Here is a 24,114-nt window from a genome sequence, read left to right as displayed (position 1 = left end):
TATCATATTAGAGATAAGCACCTAATTGGCAGTAATTAGGAGTTACAGACTGATCTGGAGAAGTAGCCTAGTGGTTAGTACAGTGGACTCTGATCCTGGGAAACTGGGTTCAATTCCCACTGCAGCTCCTTGTGACTCTGGGCAAGTCACTTAACCCTCCACTGCCCCAGGTACAAATAAGTACCTGTATATATAAAATGTAAACCGCTTTGAATGTAGTTGCAAAAACCACAGAAAGGCGGTTTATCAAGTCCCATCCCCCCCCCCCCCCCCAAGTATAACATGTGCACCTAAATCTCACAGTCAAGTAACTCCCAAGTGGGTGTGGCCATGGGAGGGGCATGGGCAGGTCAGGGTATTTCCAGAATTTAAGCTTGCTGTTATAGAATAACCTGTATTTTCACACCCAGCTGCCATCCGCTAAGTGCCTTGACAAAGTACCATGTTTCGGCACCCACATGCCTGCTTCAGGAGTCTTAATACTCATGCTGATATTCACATGTGTCCTTGGTGATACTTCTTGTAAAGTAGATTTAAGCTGGTCTTTAAAAAGGCAGTTTTGAAACAAAACAGAAGTATGGTGGCACGTGAGCATCAACATGCTTATTAAGACTCCTGAAGCAGGCACGTAGGTGCAGAAACATGGAACTGTGTCGAGTCATATTTAATAAACATCTGTAACTTTGCTTCGACATCCTGAGTGTTTTTGAAGAGCCTGATCCAGTTCCCACTCCTTGTGTTTTGACTCTACTCACGTCATGGGATCTTTGTGTTCTTTCCACTTCCTGTTGTTCCTTTGTATCAGTTAAGTGCCAGCATTTACACTGACCTTTGGCAGGCATAAATGCACACACCCAAAATTAGCTGTAAAATGCACACTAAGCTAGTATTCTATAACGGTTGCTCTCTGCAGAGCACCCTTTACAGAATACTAGCTTAACGTGGATCATTCTAAATTTGGATGTCATTTATTTAATCTAGCCCTATGCTTGTGGAAGCTGCCGGGGGGGAGGAGGGCGCAAGATGGAGACCACAGGGGGGAAAATACAGATAAAGAGGAGATGGGAAATTATCAAAATTGTAACAGATAAGGCGGGCAGGTTTCTATTGGTAGTAGCCTCACTTTATAAAATTCAGTATACACTTGTCACAATATATGCACCCAATGAAAGGCAGGGCGAATTCCTGGAGGAAATAGAACAAAAGCTTCAACAGAATGTACAAAGTCAGCTGTTAATGGGAGGAGATTTTAATCTGACAATAGATCCCCCCTTAGATAACTCAGCGGGACAAGCGGGGTATGCTAGGAAAGATAGAGAGGTCTTGAAAGATTTATGAATAGGTGGGGCTTGATTGATCTATGGAGGGTAACGCATAGGAAAACGATTATACCTACTACTCAGCAACACACAATTCCTACTCAAGGATAGATCTCTGGTTGGGGGGATGGGGTAGTGGCTAAAGCCCTGCAGAAGATACAAATAGAACTACGCACATGGTCAGACCACGCCCCAGTTCTCCTGAGGCTAAGGATTGGAAGTGAAGCGGGAGGGCCATGATACTGGCGTTTAGATGAGGCACTCAAACGAACCGGAGAATGTGGGAAGGATAGAACAATATATAAAAAACTACCTGGAATTTAATGATGTGGGAGAAGTTCATCCAGTGAACCTATGGAGGGTCTAAAGGTTGTGCTGAGAGGGCAGTTAATTGCTCTCAAGGCTCACTTGAATAAAACAAAAGAAGCCCAAGAACAGGTACTAAGGGATAGGACAGAGCAGGCAAAGCGGCAGCATAAAGCAGATCATACGGATAGGAAAGCTATGGAGGAGCTTCATAAAAATAGAATGCAACTTAATGAGCTACAGATGGCGCAGGTGGCCAGTCAATTGCAGCAAGTGCAACAGGAATATTATGAGCTGGGGGATAAAGTAGGTTACTAGCGAACAAGCTGAAAAAACAGGTCCATCGCAATCATAATCAATAGTCTCATAAATCAGCAAGGCCAGACTGTCACTCAAATAGGAGACATCCAAGCAACCTTTCATGAATTCTATACAAGCCTGTATAAATCCAAAGTGGAGGTAAGCCCCAGTAATATAAAAGAGTATATACAAGGGATAGAGATACCCCAGATGTCGCAGGGGGAAAGGGACAACCTATCGGCACCTATAAGGCTGGAAGAGATTAAGGATGCGATTAGAGATCTTCCACATGCCAAGGCACCGGGACCAGATGGGTTCCCCGCCAGAGTGTATAAGCTATACATAACCATTCTGGCACTGCTCTTATTAAGGCTCTTCTAATCCTTTGACCAGGCCCAAGAGCTGCCTTACTCATGGCGTCTGGCAGCGGCGACCCTATTGCTTAAATCCGGGAAGGACCCACAGCAGGCCTTTGATAACACCAGATGTTTGATACATGTGCTACAACAGGTGAGGGACGAACAGGAGCCGGCAGTAGTACTATCAGTCGATGCGGAAAAAGCGTTTGATCGAGTGGAATGGCCATTCCTGTTTGCGATGGTACAAAAGGCAGGGATAAGGGGGTGCTATTTGAAATGGCTACAATTATTGTATCAGGTCCCATTAGCGGTATTAAAAATCAATGGAACATATTCAGAGCCCATAAAACTCCAAAGAGGCACAAGGCAGGGGTGTGCAGTATCTCCGCTACTGTTTGCTCTATCTATTGAACCACTGGCATGTATCATTAGAGCGGATTCAGGAGTCAAAGGAGTGGTGAGAGGGAAGAGGGAGCATAAACTGATGCTATTCGCTGACAATATCCTAATGACGCTGACGAGCCCTGAGCCATCTGTGAGGAGGGCAGTAGAACTAATGAGGCAATATGGGGAAAGGTCGGGATTTAAGGTAAACATCAACAAGACAGTTACTTAATATCACTGTGCCTAGGCAGGAGGTATCACAGATGAAAACAGCATTCCCTTTTGTATGGGCCACTAAATCTATCAAATATCTGGGGGTACAGATTACTCCCAAAGTGGAGGAACTGTATGAGGCAAATTTCCCAATGAAAATAACAGAGCTATTAGCTGAACTTGACAGATGGGAGGGTCTTAATGTCTCGTGGATGGGACGCATCAATGCAACTAAAATGATGATGTTGCCTAAATTGCTGTAACTCTTTATGGCTCTTCCCATCCCAATTCCTCGGCGCTTCTTTGCCCACCTCAATAGAAAGATGTTTGCTTTTATCTGGAGGAAAAGACCACTACGGGTGAGGCGTGCCATAATGTTTCAACCACAAGCGAGGGGGGGGGGGGGGGGGGGGGGATGGGAGTACCAAACTCTTCCTATATTATCAGGTGGCCCAATTGAGAATCCTAGCAGATTGGCATCCGGCAGTTAATAAAAAATGGTTACACTAAGAAAGGGCATGGTTGGGGATGAGAGAGGTGGGGGATATACTGTGGATACCGAATAAGGATCTGAGGAACACAGGGCATGGGGTACCCATAGGAGTAAGGCATATTCTGTTCACCTGGTATCAAATAAGGAAACGATGGTTCCCAGAGCGAAAATACTTCCATCAGACAGGGTTATGCAGGGCCCCGGGTTTTCCACTAGGAGCTACTGAGGCAGCCTACATGCACTGGGCACGAGCAGGACTGCATTCACTGGGACAAATATGGGACAATGATAAGGTAATCGGATTTGCAGAATTACAGGAGGAATATGGGCTGCAGGCCAGAGATCAAGTGTTTTATTGCTGTGTGCGTAATTATATACACTCCAAGGCCCGAGAAGAGTTAGAATTGGGGGAAACCTCCTTGGAAGTAGCATTGAGAAAGGGAGGGGGGCAGAGGAAGCATGTCACACATTTATATGGCACTGCTACAGCGAACAGACCCCCAGATATACTATGTTGGCAGATGGGAGGGAGCGCTGCAATGCACATTCTCAAAGGAGAGTTGGAAGATAGGATACCAATATCTATTTAAACCATCTATGGCCCAGGGAGCAATTGAGAATGGTTTCAAAATATATTACTGGTGGTATTATACTCCAGATAGGCTGCAGCGCATTTATCCAGAGAAATCTGCAGGGTGCTGGTGGACATGTGGAGCCAGATGAACTTTCATGCATATATGGTGGGACTGTCCAAGGATACTAGACTATTGGAGGACTATGGTCACATTGATAAGGTAAAATTATGTATAATCATACCTGATAATTTTCTTTCCATTAATCATAGCTGATCAATCCATAGACTGGTGGGTTGTGTCCATCTACCAGCAGGTGGAGATAGAGAGCAAACTTTTGCCTCCCTATATGTGGTCATGTGCTGCCGGAAACTCCTCAGTATGTCGATATCAAAGCTCCATCCGCAGGACTCAGCACTTAGAGAATTACACCCACGAAGGGACACTCTGCCCAGCTCACCACCGCCGAAACGGGGGAGGGGAATTAACCCAGCTCATCCCCACACAAGTGGGGGAGGGGAATCCGTCCAGCTCATCCCCGCGGAGCGGGGGAGGGACACCACACCCGCCGATGCGGGGGGATCTGGCTTATCCTGCAACCGCAACCGCGGGAGGAGCTGACTGACCCTAACACCGCCGAAGCGGGAGGGGTACAAAGCTGCCCTACAGCCGCACGAAGCGGGAGGGAGTGCCGGCAGAATTTATGTCTCAATCCAGCCCCGTAAAACGGAGGGGAGAGGAATGCAGCAGCTCACTGTAACACAAACTCGTCTCAACTCTTGAAGAATCCAAGTGAAAGAAGAACTTGAACACGAAGTCCTCCTGAAGTAACTGAAGGCTAAACTTGAACCTAAAATTCAACCAGAATATAAACAGTACAGATATCTGGGAGGGGCTATGGATTGATCAGCTATGATTAATGGAAAGAAAATTATCAGGTATGATTATACATAATTTTACCTTCCATATCATCAAGCTGATCAATCCATAGACTGGTGGGATGTACCGAAGCAGTACTCACCCAGGGCGGGACATAGAAATCCCTGACCTCAACACTGAAGCTCCAAACCGGGCCTCCGCCCGTGCAGCCACAGTCAAACGGTAATGCTTGGAGAATGTATGAGCCGAAGCCCAAGTTGCCGCCTTGCATATCTCTTCCAAGGAGACGGATCCGGCCTCTGCCATCGAGGCCGCCTGAGCTCTCGTGGAGTGAGCCTTCAGCTGGATAGGCGGCACCTTCCCCGCGGCCACATAAGCCGCTGCAATGGCTTCCTTGACCCATCTTGCCACTGTAGGCTTAGCAGCCTGCAGACCCTTACGAGGACCTGCAAACAGGACAAACAGATGATCCGATTTCCGGAAATCATTGGTCACTTCCAAGTATCTGATGATGACTCGTCTCACATCCAGATATTTAAGAGCAGAGTACTCCTCTGGGTAGTCCTCCCTATGAAAGGAAGGGAGACAGAGCTGCTGATTCACATGGAAGCGAGAACCAATCTTGGGCAGGAAGGAAGGCACTGTGCGAATAGTCACTCCTGCCTCAGTGAACTGCAGAAAAGGCTCTCGACATGAGAGCGCCTGGAGCTCGGAAACTCTTCTGGCTGAAGTGCTAGCCACCAAAAAGACTGCTTTCAACGTCAGGTCTTTCAGAGATGCCCTCGACAAGGGTTCCAAAGGCGGCTTCTGCAATGCTCTTAGCACCAGGTTGAGATTCCACGCAGGCACCACTGAGTGCAGAGGAGGGCGCAGGTGATTAACTCCCTTGAGAAAGCGCACCACATCTGGCTGCGAAGCCAGGGAAGCACCCTTCAGGCGGCCCCTGAAGCAAGCCAGAGCCGCTACCTGGACTTTAAGGGAACTGAGCGACAGGCCTTTCTCCAGACCTTCTTGCAGGAACGCCAACACTGAAGAAATTGGAGCAGTGAAGGGAGAAAGTGAGCCTGCTTCACACCATGCTGCAAAGATACGCCAAACCCTGGCGTAAGCAGTAGAAGTAGAGCGCTTCCTCGCTCTCAGCATAGTGGCGATGACCTTGTCTGAGAAGCCCTTCTTCCTCAGACGCTGCCGCTCAATAGCCAGGCCGTAAGACCAAAGGGAGAGGGATCCTCCATCACCACGGGACCCTGATGTAACAGGCCCTGCTCCACTGACAGCCGCAGAGGATCGTCGACTGAGAGCCTGAACAAGTCTGCATACCAGGGACGTCTGGGCCAATCCGGACTCACCAGGATTACCCTGCCGGGATGCTTTACCACCCGGTCTAGCACCCTGCCCAACATGGGCCAGGGCGGGAACACATAGAGGAGCTCTTGTGTCGGCCACTGTTGGAGAAGAGCATCTACTCCCAGGGATCGAGGGTCCCGTCCTCTGCTGAAAAAGCGCGGCACTTGGCCATTGGCCGATGACGCCATCAGATCTAGGCTCGGCTGGCCCCAGCGCTTCGTGATGTCCAAGAACGCCTGAGCAGATAGTTGCCACTCTCCGGGCTCCAAGGTATGGCGACTGAGAAAGTCCGCCTTGACATTCATGACTCCGGCAATGTGGGCCGCTGAAAGCTGCTCCAGGTTCGCTTCCGCCCACTGGCAAAGACTCATAGCCTCCTTGGCTAGAGGGGCGCTCTTGGTACCTCCCTGGCGGTTGATATAGGCCACAGCCGTGGCATTGTCCGACAGGACCCGTACAGGCTTCAACACCAGTACCGGGATGAACTCCAATAACACCAACCGAATGGCTCTGAGTTCCAGGAGGTTGATAGACCACTTGCCTCTGCAGGAGACTAGAGCCCCTGCGCTGTCCTTCCCAAGCAGTGGGCTCCCCAGCCCATCAAAGAGGCGTCTGTCGTGACGACAATCCACTCCGGGGTCACCAGAGGCAATCCTGCAGACAACTTGTCTGTCTGCGTCCACCAGCTCAGCGCCTTGCGCACTGCTGGGTCCACGGGAAGGCGCACAGCATAATCCTCCGACATCGGAGTCCAGCGCAGCAGCAGAGATAGCTGTAGTGGTCTCATATGAGCCCTGGCCCAGGGCACTACTTCCATCGTGGCCGTCATAGAGCCCAACAGCTGCACGTAGTCCCAAGCCCGAATAGGAGAGGCTACTAGGAACTAGTCCACCTGAGCCTGAAGCTTGACAATCCGATTGTCTGGCAGGAACACTCTGCCCACTTGGGTGTCGAATCGAACTCCCAGATACACCAGGGACTGAGTCGGGCGCCGCTGGCTCTTCTTCCAGTTGATGATCCATCCCAGGGAGCTCAAAAGAGCAACTACCCGGTCCATAGCTTTGCCGCACTCTGCATAAGAGGGGGCTCGGATCAACCAGTCGTCCAGATAAGGATGGACTTGTACTCCTTCCTTTAGCAGGAAGGCCGCTATGACCCCCATTACTTTGGAAAAGGTCCGCGGAGCAGTAGCCAACCCGAAAGGGAGGGCTCTGAACTGGAAGTGTCGTCTCAGGACTGTAAAACGCAGAAAGCGTTGGAGAGGAGGCCAGATGGGAATATGCAGGTACGCTTCCTTGATGTCCAAGGAAGCCAAGAACTCTCCTGCCTTCACTGCCGCTATAACAGAGCGGAGAGTCTCCATGCGAAAGTGCCTCACTTTCCAGGCCCGATTGACCCCTTGGAGGTCGAGGATAGGCCGGACAGAACCTCCTTTCTTTGGAACCACAAAGTAAATGGAGTAACGTCCCTTGCCAATCTGATTTTTTGGCACCGGAACGACCGCACCCAGGCGGATCAGGTTGTCCAAGGTCTGCTGCACTACCACAGCTTGACCGGAGACTTGCAGGGAGAGAGTACAAACCCGTCTCTTAAGGGTTGGCAGAACTCTAGCTTGTAGCCGTCTCTGATGACTTCCAGCACCCACGCGTCTGAAGTTATAGTGGTCCACTCGCCCAGAAACGAGGACAGCCGTCCTCCAATCTGCACTGGGGCGTGGACCAAGGCCCCGTCATTGGGTACGAGACCCTGGGGGAGGACCGGAGGGAGCACCTCCGGGACGGCGGTCTCTGCGAAAGGAATGCTGCTTGGGGGAGAAATTCCTCTTGAAGGAAGAGGGGGCAGAGGAACCCGACTTGCCCGGGCGGTACCGATGGGCTTCCTGCAACCGTCCTCTGGAGGTATCGGGACGAGTACTAACCCGAGCCCTGACCTCTGGTAATTTCTTGCCTTTAGACGTGCCGAGATCGGTCACGATTTTGTCCAGCTCGACCCCAAAGAGCAGCTTGCCTTTAAAAGGCAATCTAGCCAGGCGGGATTTAGAGGCGTGGTCAGCAGACCAATGTTTCAGCCAAAGCCACCTCCGCGCAGAGACTGTCTGAGCCATGCCTTTAGCTGAGGCTCTCCAGACATCATACAGCAAGTCTGCCAAATAGGCTAAGCCCGATTCCAGGGCCGGCCAATCAGCCCTCAAGGAATGATCCGAGGGGGAAGCCCGCTGCACCATAGTCCGGCACGCCCTGGCCACATAGGAGCCGCAAACTGAGGCCTGCAAACTTAAAGCAGCTGCCTCAAAGGACGACCTTAAGGCCGCCTCCAATCTTCTGTCTTGGGCGTCCTTTAGGGCCGTGCCACCTTCCACCGGCAACGCCGTTTTCTTAGTCACCGCAGTGATTAAAGAATCCACGGTAGGCCACAGATAGGCCTCACGTTCACTCACAGCCAAAGGATAGAGGCGGGACATAGCCCTAGCCACTTTAAGGCTCGTTTCCGGGACATCCCATTGAGCCGCAATTAAGATGTGCATGGCATCATGCACGTGGAAGGTTCTAGGCGGGCGCTTCGTCCCCAGCATAATGGCAGAGCCAACAGGGGCTGAGGGAGAGACGTCCTCCGGAGAGGAAATCTTCAAAGTGTCCATGGCCTGTAACAACAGGTTGGGCAAATCCTCTGGGCTAAAAAGCCGCGCTGCAGAGGGGTCATCCGCTCCAGCCGAGCGGGGATCTATCTCCTCCAAGGAATCCGCAAAGGATCGTTGGGAGACCTCAGACACGCTGCCCTCATCTACATCGGAGGAGACAAAAGTCCTCCAAGGCCTGGAAATCAACCCGAGGGCGTTTACCTCTGGGAACCTCAACCTCTTTATCAGAAGAGGGAGCAGGGGCAGCGTTTTGCATGAGGAAAGCCTGATGCAGCAGCAAAACAAACTCGGGGGAGAAACCCCCCAGACTGTGCACTTCCGCAGCCTGGGCAACAGCCCTAGACGCACTCTCAACCGGCGCTCGCAATAGCGGGGGAGAGACATGCTGCGCATCCAAAATGGCATCCGGCGCGAAACTCCGTGAAGGAGCCGCGCGGGAAGAACGGCGCTTAACTTTAGCCGCCTTTGTGCCGTCGCCCAAATTAAGGGCGCTCATGGCATTAATGTCTCCAACCTCAAGGGCGGCCCCGAAGAGCCGCGTGGCCGGCCAAGATGGCGGAGGCGAGGAGCGGGGGATGGGCGTTTATGGCGGGAAAAAACCGCCACGCCGGAGGAACGACCGGGACATTCATCGGTCACTAAACTATCACCCATCAAGGGCGAATCAGGTTGTAAAACCCCCGCATCCCCTCTAGAAGCGCTCCAGCGATCCGGGGAGCGACCCTTTGCGCCCTCGCCCTCCGACGCCATTGCCACGAGGAGAAGAATCGGGGAACCCCCTGCCCGCTATAAAAAGGTAAAATTACCTGCTTGCCGCTCCGAGCTGTAACGAACTGGTGTCCCAGTGAGTAGCTGCAATGAACGTTTAAAGAAACGTCGAATTAAACGCCTTTAAAGACGTTTAAAAATATTTTTTTTTTTTTTTTTTTAAACGGAGCCAGCGGGAGGGGGGAGAAAAGGAGGGACCTGGCACCACCAGGTTTGCACTTGCTCAAAAGAGCCCTCAACCCCAGGCCTCAACAAAACCTAAGGATTAGGCTTGGAGGCCTAGCCAGAGCTGCTGCTGTGTGTGACCACCACCTGCTGAGATAGAGAACATACTGAGGAGTTTCCGGCAGCACATGACCACATATAGGGAGGCAAAAGTTTGCTCTCTATCTCCACCTGCTGGTAGATGGACACCACCCACCAGTCTATGGATTGATCAGCTTGATGATATGGAACTAAGGTTCTTCAACGTCCTTACCCATGTAAGCTGGAAAATTGTCTTCTACATCTTAAACTGGCTTCAATGACAGTAAACCAACATAAACTGGCCACTCAATATCTGGTGGCAGCCAAAATAGCAATAGCCAGAAAAACAGCAGCCGCCTGAAATACAGAGGGTGTTGCAAAAAGTGGACTTTATGTATAAGATGGCAAAATTGACAGACATAAAAAGAGGGCTATTGGGAGCCTTTAACAAGGTGTGGCAACCCTATGAACAATCTCAAGAACAGAGATCAGCACCACCATGATACGGGGGGGGGGGGGGGGGGGGGGGGGGGGGGGGGAATGTAGATGGGATAGGAAACAGGATTGTGTTAAGAATCTTAGTGATGTTGTAGGGGATTATGAGAAGATGTAACCCAAGGCTAAATGTTATGTGTTTCAGAGAATTAATAATGAGTCATCAGATGGACACTGAAATTAAGTAAAATAGAGATGGGACTTATATTGGGGGGGGGGGGGGGGGGGGCAAACTACAGGTGAATATATATAGCACTTACCTGTAGCAGTTGTTCTCTGAAGACAAATAGGATAAATTCCCTTACATGTGATGTGTGTTGTGACATCATGGGAACACACTCCAGCTTGCTTGCCACTTTTTAGAACACTGCACTGTACATGTGCATCTTCCCACCTGCCAATGTTGTACAGGATCTAGCCAGTCAAATTCAACTCCAATAGGAAAGGAGGGAGGGTATGTAAAGCTATTATCCTGCTGTACTCGGAGAACACCTACTATATAGGTAAGTAACTTCACTTTCTCCATGGACAAGCAAGATATAAGCCTTACATATGGTACTTTCTAGCTACAGATTGCCTAACAAAAAAAGGGAATATACAGAAGACCCTGCAACAGGCAAGGATTAATAAAAAGAGAGAAACATGGGCAAACATTTTAGTTGGAAGGCAGTCTGGAACAAAAAATAAATGAGCTGGAGGGAGGGGTGGAATTGGATTCTGTACCCCAAAGAGATTCTGCAAGACAGTCTGGCCAAACCAACTGATGCACTTGGAGTCTTATTCCAAATAGTAATGGCATGTGAACATGTGCACCAAAGACCATGTTTTAGCTCTGCAAATTTCTTTATGGAGGCTGATCTCAAGTGGTCTACTAATACAGTCTTAATATGAACTGTGGCATGACCTTCCAGAGAGCCCAGTCTGCATTTGCCAATAGCAGCCCTCCTCCTGTTTGGGTCAAAACAAACAAAAAGCTGAGTGGACTGTGTTAAAGAGGTTCTTAATGTTCTTTGGTTCCCGCACTCCTTTAGCTGATCAATGAAAACCATACATCCACCTCCTAAAGCTGCCCGTCTCGTCTTCCGCCAGGGTCGCTTTACTCATACTACCCCTCTCCTCAGGTCGTTTCACTGGCTCCCTCTCAGTTTTCGCATCCTGTTTAAACTTCTTCTACTAACCTATAAATGTATTCACTCTGCTGCTCCCCAGTATCTCTCCACATTCGTCCTTCCCTACTCCCCTTCTCGTGCGCTCCGATCCATGGATAAATCCTTCTTATCCGTTCCCTTCTCCACTACTGCCAACTCCAGACTTCGCTCCTTCTGTCTCGCTGCACCCTACGCCTGGAATAAACGTCCTGAGCCCCTACGTCTTGCCCCATCCTTGACCATCTTTAAATCTAGATTGAAAGCCCACCTCTTCAACATTGCTTTTGACTTGTAACCACTTGTACCTCTCGCTTCTACCTACCCTCCTCTCCTCTTTCCTCTACACATTAATTGATTTGCTTTATTATTTTTGTCTATTAGATTGTAAGCTCTTTATTTTATTTTTTGTTACATTTGTACCCCGCGCTTTCCCACTCATGGCAGGCTCAATGCGGCTTACATGGGGCAATGGAGGGTTAAGTGACTTGCCCAGAGTCACAAGGAGCTGCCTGTGCCTGAAGTGGGAATCGAACTCAGTTCCTCAGGACCAAAGTCCACTTTGAGCAGAGACTGTCTTTCTTCTATGTTTGTGCAGTGCTGCGTACGCTTTGTAGCGCTATATAAAAGCTAAATAGTAGTAGTAGTAGATGACTGCAGAAAAAGACCTGCACTGTCTATCCAGTCTGCCCAACAAGATAAACTCATATGTGCTACTTTTTGTGTATACCTTACCTTGATTTGTATCTGCCATTTTCAGGGCACAGACTGTAGAAGTCTGCCCAGCACTAGCCCCACCTCCCAACCACCAGCCCCGCCTCCCAATCTCAGCTACGCTTCTGAGGATCCATTCCTTCTGAACAGGATTCCTTTATGTTTATCCCACGCATGTTTGAATTCCATTACCGTTTTCATCTCCACCACCTCCCGCTAATGTCCACTAATGACTTCTAACATCTACATGTCTCTTAACTGTTAGCCATCAACATCTCTAAAATTAGAGTACATAGTTATACTACCAATAACTATTAATTTTTCATTTATAGCCCAACTACAACATACACAATAAAATTCATAAAAATGAAAAAGATCCATAATATCTCTTAAATCAGCCAATAAATTACAATAGATTTCAAGACCCTTCTCTGAATTCCATTAGACCTCTTCCTGGGGGTGCAGGCACCACTGGTTAAGAACAACCTGGTCTATACACTATAGTCTGTTCTAGATAGAGGACTACACTCTTGGTGTATCAAGTGTGTAGTGTACCTTCACCTTTATGGAAATGACAACTTGGAAAAAATGAACTGACAATGGTTAAGATGGAATTCCAACACTACCTTAGGAAGAAAGTTAGGATGTAGGTGAAGGAGCATTCCGTCATAAAAAACTGAATAAGGTGGATCAGCTACTAGGGCCTGGAGCTCACTGACCCTGTGGGCTGAAGTGACCGCCACCAAAAAGAAACAAAAAGCCAACCATAAAAGGACCTTCCAGGTCAGATACTTCAGGTGGCAGTTAACTAATGGCTCACAAGAAGCTTTGGATCAGCTGGGTTAAGCAGAGATGCTACTTGGTGATGCACCAACTACACCAGAATGAACCCTAACAGAGTTGGCCTTGAGACCTGACTGAAAAAAACCCAAACCAAAACAGTACAAGCTCTTATGAGAGCCAATAGGAGACACTGTCAGGCATATTAAGTGAATACTCTACTACCCACTGAACGTATAAGCTGTGAGGGCTAAGGACTGGACATTGGGATGTAGTAGGTATCCCTAATCCTGAATTATCAGTGTTGAAAAAAATTCCAGTCTCCATGGATATCTGGAGGAATGCTCCAGAAGAAGAGGGAACCATGTCTGTCTAACAAATTAATGGGCAACTAGAAATCACAGACCCTTAACACTGCTTGAGTTTCAGAAACGTTTTCACTATGAGAGAGATATTGGAAGATATGCACACAGAAGTCCCTTCCCTCAATGAATGAGAAAGGCATCCAAGGCTAGTCTGTCATGTAATCCTAGTCTGAAGCAGAACTGATGAGCATTGTTGTTGCAATGAGTGGCAAAAATCATCTATTGAGGGGGTGTCCCACTCCTCAAAGATCTTCTGGACTACGCCCTTGCACAGAGACCTATCATAAATCAGTCTGTCTGTCAGATAGTGTATTTCCCTGCCAGGTATGTGGCTCTGAGTAACATTGCCTGAGAAATGGCCCAACTCCACATACCAACAGCTTCCCAACACCAGAAGTATGAACCCATCCCTCCCTGCTTGCTGGTTGTCTGTCTGAATCAGAAGTACTTCACGGGATAACCAATCTCTGAAAGCTGTAGAATGTGCCATATCACTCCTTCCTCAAGGAAGTTTATTTGATGAAGTTTTTCCTCAGCAGAGACCTTGAGCATGGAATCCATCTACATGAGCTCCCCATCCCAGATTGGATACATCAGCAATTTTTTGAATTAGAGGAATTTAAAAGGGAACACCAATGGAGCATTATGCCATACAAGACATTTCTTCTCAGAGAGGCATTCAATTTCAATTTACTTAGGAGCGATTTTGGGACACACTGCAGCCCACTGAATGCAGTAGACTTCTTAATCAAACATAACTCGCTAATATTTCAACCTTAGGCATGTACCTAGCTTGGAGGACCATTTCACATAAAAAAGGGGGGGGGGGTGAAGAAAAAAAAGTTACGAGTTGGGGGGGGGGGGGGGGTTGTTATTTGAAAGGAGACAACCTACAGCCATTGTTGCCCATTTTGGAGTGTTTATACTGACTGTTTCTTTTGTGGACAGGGACTCATTTACCTTTCTTGTGAATTGGTTGACATGATTTAAACATAAAAGGGAATTAGAAAAGGTTCAAAGAAGAGCGACAAAAATGGTTAAAGGGGATGAACTCCTCTTGTATGAGGAAAGGCTAAAGATGTTAGGGATCTTCAGCTTGGAAAAGAGACAGATAATGGGGACACATGATTGAGGTCTACAAATTCCTGAGTGGTGTAGAATGAGTAGAAGTACAAAAAGACTAGGGGGACACTCTAGGAAGTTACATGGAAATATTTTTAAAACAAACAGGAGAAAATATTTTTTCACTCAACGAATAGTTAGGCTCTGCAAGTCTTTGCCAGAGGATGTAGTAACAGAGGTTAGCCTATCTGGGTTTAAAAAAAAGGTTTGGACAATTTTCTAGAGGAAAAGTCCATAGTCTGCTATTGAGACAGACATGGGGAAGCAACTGCTTGCCCCAGGATTGGTAGCATGGAATGTTGCTGCTAATTGGGTTTCTGCCAGGTACCTGTGACCTGGTTTGGCCTGTTTGGAAAACAGGATACTGGGCTAGATAGACCCATTTGTCTGATCCAGTATATTCTTATATTCGCCCAGATATTTGTTCAGGACCCTTAGGTCTAGGATGGGACAAAATCTCCCTGCTTTCTTTGTGACGAGGAAGTACTTGGAATAAAATCCCTTCCCCTATTGATGGAGGCTTAGGCTTTTTTCTCTCATCTCACCCTAACAAAATAATCCTCAGCTACTGGGAGCCTTCATGGTCATTAAATACTTCTTTATCACACCTGATTCTTTTTTTTTTTTTTTAGCAGGATGGCACGTAAATTTAGAACTCCAGCTGCAAAAAGGTAAGCAAACCCTCCACACAATTTGGTAGTAAAAGTTCCTCTCGCCCACGAATCAGTCTCTGAGGAAGACTCAGATCAGCATTGAGTAAAACATGTTCTGTTCCCCAATCCTTGAAGGGGACTTGAGACAGGAGCTACAAAATAAGCAGGAAGAAATACTGGGAAAACAGACTTTGCACTGTGACTTGAAAGGCTGCATGCAGATCTCTGGGACTCGGGTAGATGAGCACACTGAGGAAATAGGACAAGTCCGAGAACAAATGCTGCAATTAGCGATTTAGCTGGAGGAGACACTTTACAAACTCAATGACTTGGAGAACCAAAGTCATCACAAGAACTTGCGCTTTATAGAAATGCTGTAATCTAACAATGAGGATGATGTCTTGGCTATAGTTCAACAGTTCTGTCAAGCAATTCAATCTGTGGAAAAATGGTGATTGGCCAGGTCCCATGCGATAGCAGCAGGTGGGAAGACAGGCATGCATGCACAGTGTAATATTGTAAACAAGCTAGAGACCATTCCCGTGAAGCTCTGTCAGATGACACCACTCCTGCTTCTCTTCGGAGAAACAAGTGATCTATCAGGGGTAGAAAATCCCATCTGGAGGCAAAATTAACTCTCTGAAAACTTAGTGGAACAAGAGAGAACTTGAAGGGAACCCAAGGAAAAACAAACAACTTGAAAATGAGCTAGACTGGCATGGGGGGATTCCAGAGAAATGAATGCATTTCTATGGGAGAAGCAGTCACATTGCACCTCTCAGCCTGACACACATGAATAAGCACATACACAGATGTATAATCATATCCACATATACATATTTAGAAGGTAAAGATAGTTCCATGCATTTCCCACTCTGTACCACTACTCTATTCCTACTGGGCTGGCTCTTAGCAAATCAGATGTGTATGTTACTTCTTTGTTGTAAATTTTCCTGTGAAACTTAGTGAATGAATCCAATAACTTTCTTTATTGTTGTTATGTAATGTGACAACTAATGACTGAATGGAAAATGTCTTACCTGATAATTATTTCCTTTAGTCGCAGCAGATGAATCCATAGACTTATAGGTTGTGACCATCTACCAGCAGGAATACTGAACTGAACTTATAGGACAGAATGCGCCTTGGTCAGTATCTCTCATAACAAATCAGAAGGATCTCTCATAACAAATCAGAAGGAAGTGGAGGAGTGGCCTAGTGGTTAGTGTGGTGGACTTTGGTCCTGGGGAACTGGGTTCGATTCCCACTGCAGGCACAGGCAGCTCCTTGTGACTCTGGGCAAGTCACTTAACCCTCCATTGCCCCAGGTACAAATAAGTACCTGTATATAATATGTAAGCCGCATTGAGCCTGCCATGAGTGGGAAAGTGTGGGGTACAAATGTAACAAAAAAAAAAAAAAAAAAAAAAACATTTCTCCTTCACCAAAGGAAAAAGTTACAAACCAAGAACTGTAAGACAAACCAATTAAAACAATCCATCTAAACTGTAAAAATGCAGCAACGTGATCCAACAGAGAATTATAGGAACCACCGGAAAAACAGGGTGAGCCTCTGAATTCATTTGCTGCAGCTAAAGGAAAGAAAATTATCAGGTAAGACAACTTCTCTTTCCTTAGCATCTGCAACAGACACATCCAGAGACCTGTGGGATATAGTACAGCAGTCCTTAAGCAGGGCGGGAACCTGAAGGTTCTGCTGATAGCACCAATACCTCAAAAGATGCGTCCAAACAGTAGTGTCTGGAGAACATATTCAAGGAAAACCATGTTGCTGCCCTACGTATTTCCTCCAGGGAGAACAGACAGGCTTCTGCCCAGGAAGTCGCATAGCTCAGGTAGAATGCGCTCGGAATCCAGAAAGCAATCATGACTTTGGATGCCGCATTAGTTTTTTTTGAGGTCCTAAGCAAAAGCACGAACAAATGATCTGACCAACGGAACTCAATGGGCACTTCCAAATAGTGCAGGAGTACATGGCAAACATCAAGCAAGTGGGAAGAAACAAAGGTTGATTGAGATGAAATGTCAAAACCACCTTAGGAAGAACAGACGGGACTGTGCGCATGGTCATCCCTTCAAAAGAAATCCAGAGGATCTCAACAGGACAAAACCTGGAGTTCAGAAACTCTGCTTGGGCTGATACCTGATCTTCGCTTATTAAACTAGACCGCCAGAGACAATAGCACCTGGGTGAGCCTGACCCAACCAGAAAGATGTTTAGACTTGTCTTCAGAAGAGCTGAGTCTTGTATTCACCAAGACATTTCACCAACTTCACTAAGTCCTCATAAACAACAGCTTGCCCTTAAAAAGGGAGCTTAACCGGCCGCCCAGTGGCACAACCACAGCAAACAGGCTGTGACCACCAAAGACATCTGCTCAGCTGACGCCCAAATCAAGTCATACAAGAAATCTGCCAAATATGTCAGCCATGTCTACACATCCAGCAATTCAGTAGGAGACTGACCATCAGACTCCTGAAAGGAATCTGAAATTTGTTGCACCCAGCAAAGGCACGCCATAGCACCATACGAGCTACAGCTAGCCGTCTGTACAGAGCGCACACTTCTGAATTGTCAGAGGAAGGAAGCTGAACCCACCAGTTGATATTGAGTTTGGCTTGAAGGGTCCAAGAGAAATGGAGACAAACAGCTGAGAAAGGAAAGCTAAAATGGTCTGATATGGAATCTGGCCCATGGGAAAACGTCCAAGATAGAGACCATTGTGCCCAGAACCTGAACATATTCCCAAACCCCAGGAAATGGAAGGGAAAGTAGATCCTGACGTGGATGTGAATCTTTTGCTGATGAGCAACAGAAGAAATGTCTTCACTAAGCCTATGTCGAATATCACTCCCAAATATACCAAAAGTTGTGTTGAAAACAACCGATGGTGAAATTGAGTACCAATCTTAAGAACCGAAGAAGAGTAGCTATTTTGAATGAAAACTTGCAGACTCTCTTGAAAGGAAGAGTCACAATCAGACAATTGAAAGTTGAAATTTGAAAATTGATATTTGAAAGGTATTAATCCGCAAACGAATCTTTTCCGGATATGCGAAGGTGGTAGAACGAGAGGACGTGAAATGAGATTGAAGGGGGGGGGGGGGGGCAGACTCAGGAAAAATGTCAGGAAGTACTTTTTCACAGAGAGAGAGAGTGGTGGATACTTGGAATGCCCTCCCGTGGGTGGTGGTGGAGATGAAAACGGTAACAGAATTCAAACATGCGTGGGATAAACATAAAGGAATCCTGTTCAGAAGGAATGTATCCTTGGGAGCTTAGCCGAGTTTAGGTGGCAGAGCCGGTGGTGGGAGGCGGGGCTAATGGTTGGGAGGCGGAGATAGTGCTGGGCAGACTTATACGGTCTGTGCCAGAGCCGGTGGTGGAAGGCGGGGCTGGTGGTTGGGAGGCAGAGATAGTGCTGGGCAGACTTATACTGTCTGTGCCAGAGCCGGTGGTGGGAGGCGGGACTGGTAGTTGGGAGGCGGGGATAGTGCTAGGCAGACTTATACGGTCTGTGCCAGAGCTGGTGGTGGGAGGCGGGGCTGGTGCTGGCCAGATTTATACGGTCTGTGCCCTGAAGAGGACAGGTACAAATAAAAAGTAATACATATGAATTTATCTTGTTGGGCAGACTGGATGGACCGTGCAGGTCTTTTTCTGCCGTCATCTACTATATTACTGTGTAATTGTCAAGATATGGATGAATCTGCAATCCAATCTTGCGAAGGAAGGCTGACACTACCATGAATGACATGATCATAAGTGGATAATGTTCTCCAAGGATTACAAATCACAGAACTCTTCTATGGGGAGGTCAAATGGGAATATAAAAGTGTACTTCCTCGAGATCCAGGGAGGTTAAAAACTCTCCCTGCTGGACTGAAACTATTACAGACTGTAATATTCCCACTGTGAAATGTTGAACCTTTATGTTGACTCTTTTGAAGTCCAAACCCAGATTGTAGTTCCAAAGAAGGGGGATTTCTTCTAAGTAAATGGAATAACTTCCCATTCCTTAATCGCAACTGGGGACAGTCTCTACTGTGCCTAAATAAAGAAGCGTTTGCAACATGGCTTGAAATACTTGACATTTGGGTTGGAGCTTGCATGAAGATTCCAAGTAAAAATCTGCAATGAAATGGGCGAACTCCAGTTTGCAATCCTGCTTTAGTATTTACAAGACACATTGGTCCGAGGTAATTGTCCACTCCTCATGGAACCTGGAAAGGTGCACTATTATGAAACCCTCGGCATGAAACGACAACCCATCAGTGGGAGGTGCGGAAGGAACTGGCAGATCTGAGCTCAAAGCAGAGTTCTGTCAAAATGAAAAGCAGCTTCTCATAAAAACAGAGGATTTAGGCAAGTCCTTTGGCAATCTCGGAGACCTGAAGTTCCCTAGGTCTTTAACCAACTTCTCTAGAATTAATTCTAAGTGGTGGGGGGGGGGGGGGGGGGGGTCAGAAGACCCCACCCCCAGAGTGGCTGACATTAGTGCAACACCTCTGAAGCACTGTTGAGTAAAAGTGCTGTTGGAAGCATTACTCCCGAATTGCGATGCTGTAAAATGTCTGCCAGATCACTTTCAGCCCCATGAGAATGAGCCCGCGTCTCTCACGTTGGAAACTAACAAGGCCTCCCTGAACACAGATCCCTCTTCTAGAGGATCGCCTGCACAGCCACCCGGACACTACCCCAACACTGCTTTCCATGCCTCACGCGGAAGCAGCATTTAACAACTTTGGCAGCCATTACAAAGAAAACTAGAGTAAAACCACAACTGACCTGAAGTTGAAAGAAAATTTAAACATACACTCACCCCAGGAAAACCAGCTGACGGAGTCCTGCCCATCAAACTCAGGCACCTATGTAATTTTATTATGTATGCTCATTGGAGCCCAAGTTCTAAGAAAGCAACCCAGAAAAAGCGCCGCAAATTATATCAAAGACATTTCAGTGGTTTCTCCAGCCAATCACCTTCTAAAATATTATCAGAACATTTGGTATTGTTATTAGCAGAAATGGTATAAAAGATGGACATCTCTAGCTAGAAGGGACCCTACCTTTCTGCTCTTAGCCTCTCTAGACTAGTTTTTCATCCAAAGAAGAAATAAGTTTGGAGAGTTAGAATATACTGCACTAATGAAAAGATAGATATAAATAGGCATCTCTGAGACTGTTGCTTTCTCGAGGACCTTGGCATTCTGTCAGGCTTCTTCCCCGGGAACCCTGGGTACGTGAGTCCTTGGACCACGGCCGAGGAGCGGCAGTGGCAGGCAAGATCACCTTTGGAGCAGAGAAGAGGCAAGGCTGGACTGGAACCCCGGACTGGAGTCCTACACTGGAACACTCGGGACCGGAACACACTGGAGTAGGCTTCACCTACGCTTAGCTGCCTTTCCCCGAGGGTTGAGCCCTCAGGTTCGAGCAGCCGGTAGGGCTTACAGGAAAACCAGAATTGGAACCAGCAACAGGAACAACCGTAGTCAGGATCCAGCAGTGCTCCCAGGTACCTAGGCTAACGTGAGACAGGCAGGCAGGGAATGTCCGGGTTCTGGCAAAAGTCCGAGACAGGTGGCTGGCAGAGAAGATCTAAGTACAGGCAATAGGCAGAGACAGGTGGCTGGCAGAGAATAACTGAGTATAGGCAACAGGCAGAGACAGGCGTGGTCAGGTTCAAAGCAGGAGTCTCTGGGCAGGAGGCTAGCAGAGCAGACAGAAAGCACAGTGAAACACAGAGAGGCTTCCCACACCCAGGTGTAGTGTAGTGAAGCAGTTAGAGTCATGCTGGAAGCAGCCAGCACACACAGAGAGAGAGCTAACCCAGGCAACACCCACAGGTGCAGTATAGTGAGGCAATTAGTATCATGCTGCTGGATGCAGCCAACACAGAGAGCCAGAGCTAGCTCAGAAAGGACAGACAGAAGAAACAGGAGCCAGCTAGGAAGCTGACCCCCAGGAACAAGGTAAGTCTGAGGGTGGTTACGGCCACAGACGTGACAGAGACCTTGTGGAAGGAAGATATCAGTGGACACTCATACCAGGGTACAAATTATATTGCAGTAATAGGGTGGAGCAAGTTGATGGAGAAACAATATTATATGTTAAAGAGGGCCTTGAATCAAATAGACTAACAATTCTACAGGACATAGAACACATCTTAGAATACCTATAGATAGAAATTCCATGTTTAAAGGGCAAAAAGATAGTGATAGAAGTGTACTACCATCCACCTGGACAGGATGAACAGATTGATGTAGAAATGTTATCAGAAATTAGGGATACTAAACAAACAGTGCAACACAATAATGGGTTATTTCAATTACCCTGATATTGACTGGGTAAATGTAACTTCAGTGCATGCTAGTGAGGTAAAATTCCTTGATGAAATCAAGAACTGCTTTATGGAGCAGGTGGTTCAGGAACCAACAAGAGGGGGGACAGCACTTCACAGAACCAGGACACTGTACCAGTGATTTCACAGTGAGAATACTGAAAGGTAACTTTAAAACCATACAAGAACGTAAGACCTTTGAAGTCAGAATGATTGAATATTTTAACACCAAACAGAAAGGACTTAACAAGGACCTGGGGTTCCTAGCCCATTATAAACCATAAAGCTGTATGTCTCTGATGATCACCCCACCCCTCACCTATCCACACCCACCCTGTTAGAATATCAATGATATGCTTTGATGTCCCCATGCATACCTCCGACCCACCCCATCCTCTCACCCTGTCAGACTGTCATAGTAATGCTTGAAGGTTTTCACTTATATACACTGTCAGCTAGCACATTTGCTTATTTCCGATCTGACGAAGAAGGGCAACCTTCGAAAGCTAATCAAGAAATGTATTAAGTTATGTCCAATAAAAAAGGTATCATCTTATTTTCTTTTCCATGTTTTATTTTGTTTGATTTCTAGGAATTATTAGGAAAGGAATGAAAAACAAAAATGAGATAATGCCGCCTTTAACATCGCTCCATAGTGCGACTGCACCTCAAATACTGTGTGCAAAACTGGTTACCGCATCTTTAAAAAGATATGGCGGAATTAAAGAGGTACAGAGCAAGGCGACAAAATTAATAAACGGGATGGGTCAAATTCTCTAAGGAAAGACTAAAGCGGCTAGGGCTCTTCAGCTTGAAGAGACAGCTGAGGAGAGATATGATAAAAGGTTTATAAAATAAATGAGTGGAGTGGAACAGATAGATGCGAATTGCTTGTTTACTCTTTCCAAAGATACTAGGACTAGGGGGCACACAAAGAAGCTACAGAGTAGTACATTTAAAAGAATCTGAGAAAATATTTCTTCACTCGATAAATAATTAAATTCTGGAATTTGTTGCCAGAGAACATAGTAAAAGTAGTTAGCTTAGCAAGGTTTAAAAGAGGATTTGGATAATTTCGTAAGAGAAAAGCCTGTAAGCCATTATTAAGATGGACTTGGGAAAATCCACTGCATATTCTAGGATAAGCAGCATAAAATCTGTTTTGCTGTTCTGGGATCTTGCCAGGTACTTGTGACCTGGATTGGCCACTGTTGGAAACAGGATACCGGGCATGATAGACCTTCGGTCTGTCCCAGTATGGCAATGCTTATGGAAAAATTAGGTTCTTACCTAGGTAATTTTCTTTCCTTTAGTCACAGCAGATGAATCCATTAACTGATGGGTTGTATCCGCCAACCAGCAGGTGGAGAGAGAGAGCACTGAAAAACCACAGTGACCCTGAAGGCTAGCCCCCATCTGCCTTCAGTATATGAAACTTCCAAAGCAGAGTGAGAAAGAAAGGTAAAATAATGTGAACTTTCCTCACAGTGAACAAACGCCTCAGAACCGGAACAATAACCAACAAAGGAGGGACATTCTCAACCTCCTGCAATAGAACAGCATGTAGAAACTGAGAACTGATCTTCAACTCCTCCTGATGCGATACGATATCTGCATGAAGGATCTGAACAACAAAAAACAAAGTCAGACAGGGAGGGATCATGGATTCATCTGCTGTGACTAAAGGAAAGAAAATTACCAAGGGAACCTAATTTTCCCTTCCTTGTCATCAACAGCAGATGAATCCATTCACTGATGGGATATACAAAAGCACTCCCTACGTAGGGTGGGAACAGGCAACTCCGCGAGCAAGCACCTGCGCCCCAAAATGCGCTTCCTGCTTAGCTGCCACATCCAGCCTGTATGGCAAACGAGAGCTGAGAAGCCCAAGTAGCCACACGACAGATCTCTTGAAGAGAAAGGACACCCGCTTCAGCCCACGAGGAGGAAATCGCTCTTGTGGAATGCGCTTTGAATGCTTCAGGCGGAGACCATCCTGAAAGCAGATATGCAGAAGAAATGACTTCCCTGAGCCAACGGGCTATAGTGGCCTTAGACGCCGTACACCCGCGTCGAGGACCTGTCAACAATACAAAAAGGTGATCAGAAGTCCTGAAGTCATTTGACATCTGAAGATAATGCAACAGGGCCCTGCGGACATCCAAAAGACGTGATTGCCCAAAGGAATCCGGAAAGTCCTCCCTCGAGAAGGAAGGTAGAAAAATGGGCTGGTTCAGGTGAAACGCTGAAACTACCTTAAGCAGGAAGGAAGGCACTGTACGTACCGTTACCCCGGATTCAGATAACTGTAGAAAAGGATCCCGACAGGAAAGCGCCTGGAGCTCAGATACGCGTCTAGCCGATGTCATGGCCACCAAAAAAAAAAAAAAAGTGTCTTGAGAGTCACATCCTTCTCAGAAGCTCGCCTAAGCGGCTCGAAAGGCGAACGCTGAAGAGCCTGCAACACCAGCCCCAGGTTCCAGGCCGGACAAGGAGACCGCAAAGGAGGACGGAGCCGAAGCGTCCCTCTGAGAAATCGGGCACTGTCCGGATGAGCAGCAAGGGACAAGCCAGAGACTTTCCCTCAGAAGCATGCCAACGCTGCCACTTGAACCCGAAGGGAATTGTAAGTCAGGCCTTTTTGTAAGCCGTCCTGC

At 47.2% G+C, this 24,114-nt stretch overlaps 1 protein-coding gene across 1 annotated transcript in view; it reads right to left on the bottom strand.

The window, feature by feature from the left end:
* The window catches only part of TGFBR1 (transforming growth factor beta receptor 1), a 235,963-nt gene that overhangs the window by 138,006 nt on the left and 73,843 nt on the right, over positions 1-24,114 (bottom strand). The window lies entirely within an intron of this gene.

This window comes from Microcaecilia unicolor, chromosome 1 (assembly GCF_901765095.1).
Source record: "Microcaecilia unicolor chromosome 1, aMicUni1.1, whole genome shotgun sequence".
Lineage (NCBI taxonomy): Eukaryota > Metazoa > Chordata > Amphibia > Gymnophiona > Siphonopidae > Microcaecilia > Microcaecilia unicolor.
Note: the sequence above shows the minus strand (reverse complement) of the source record. Positions and strands in the feature narration are given on the sequence as shown.